This window comes from Austrofundulus limnaeus, unplaced genomic scaffold, assembly GCF_001266775.1.
Source record: "Austrofundulus limnaeus strain Quisiro unplaced genomic scaffold, Austrofundulus_limnaeus-1.0 Scaffold117, whole genome shotgun sequence".
NCBI classification, from domain to species: domain Eukaryota; kingdom Metazoa; phylum Chordata; class Actinopteri; order Cyprinodontiformes; family Rivulidae; genus Austrofundulus; species Austrofundulus limnaeus.
In genome coordinates, this window is record NW_013952519.1 from 1,045,575 (window position 1) to 1,046,566 (window position 992).

The 992-nt window shown below is 31.4% G+C and overlaps 1 protein-coding gene across 2 annotated transcripts in view; it reads right to left on the minus strand.

The window, feature by feature from the left end:
- mmp11a (matrix metallopeptidase 11a) overlaps nucleotides 1-992 on the minus strand; it is a 37,546-nt gene that overhangs the window by 24,695 nt on the left and 11,859 nt on the right. Inside the window, exon 1 of one of the 2 annotated variants that reach the window (XM_014014618.1) lies at nucleotides 294-318. The exons of the other annotated variant lie outside the window; for it this stretch is intronic. The gene's annotated coding sequence lies outside the window, so the exon portion shown is untranslated. Of the gene's footprint in view, nucleotides 1-293; nucleotides 319-992 lie in introns of those variants that run through there. 2 annotated transcript variants of the gene reach the window in all.

A 992-nucleotide genomic window follows, 5' to 3' on the forward strand; every position in this document is an offset into this window, starting at 1 on the left:
CCATTTATTTATTTATTTAATTTTGGCTAAAACGGCTCTCCATACTCCATATCCATAAACAGAAACTAGTACTAAAATTAAGTTCTAAAACTGAGTGCTAATGTTAGTTAGCTTAGGTATGCTAATGCTAGTTCGCTAGCGTTAGCTTAAAGTCAATTTAAAGTTAGCTAGCGCTAGCTTAAAGGCAAACCCTTGAAACATTAGCATTTATATTTCGTTACACTTTCTAATTCAAAAACTCGGGAAACAAAGCAGAAATGTGAACTGATATAACCATTTACTTATGTACTTACTTAGATTTTGGTTTGTGCTGGTATAAAGTTTAGTCGATTCATCACCGATCACAGACACCCATTGGACGGAGTGGTTTCCGGGTTGGTATGATCCATTTTAAAGCAATAAAATACCCATACATGTCTAATGAATATATTTTTATTTTGTAATGCAATATTATGAGTAAAAATATAAAAAGTACATGTTGTAATGCATGTTGTGTTGGTTTTATTTTATATTAAATGGGTCACAGTCCTAAATATTTGAGGTGACCCCCCTTTTTGTCTGTAATTTGAACTGTTCCATTAATGAACACGCTGTGAAAGACAATTTTTATACAACAGCTTGTTTTCATGAAATAAAACTTTCCCATAAAAGTGGGATTTTTGTTATTAACTATATCAAGCTGTTTAGCTTTAAAACAAACAATTTATTCAAATTTATTTTCTGTGTATTTACAATTTCTGCACTTTTTTGTCTTTATCAATGCTCGTTGCCTTGTGTTGTGCTGCAAAAGTGCCTAAGTTAAATGACATCCAAATAAAATTAAAATAATCAAGAAAACCTTTAATCAAAGAAAAGGCTGTATGATTTTCAGGGTACGTTTTGCAGTACACACTGGACTGATCCATACATACAAAGAAATCAAACCATAAATGTCCAGAAATGAAGTTATTTGTAATAATGTGGAATGACACAGGGAAAAAGTATTGAACACA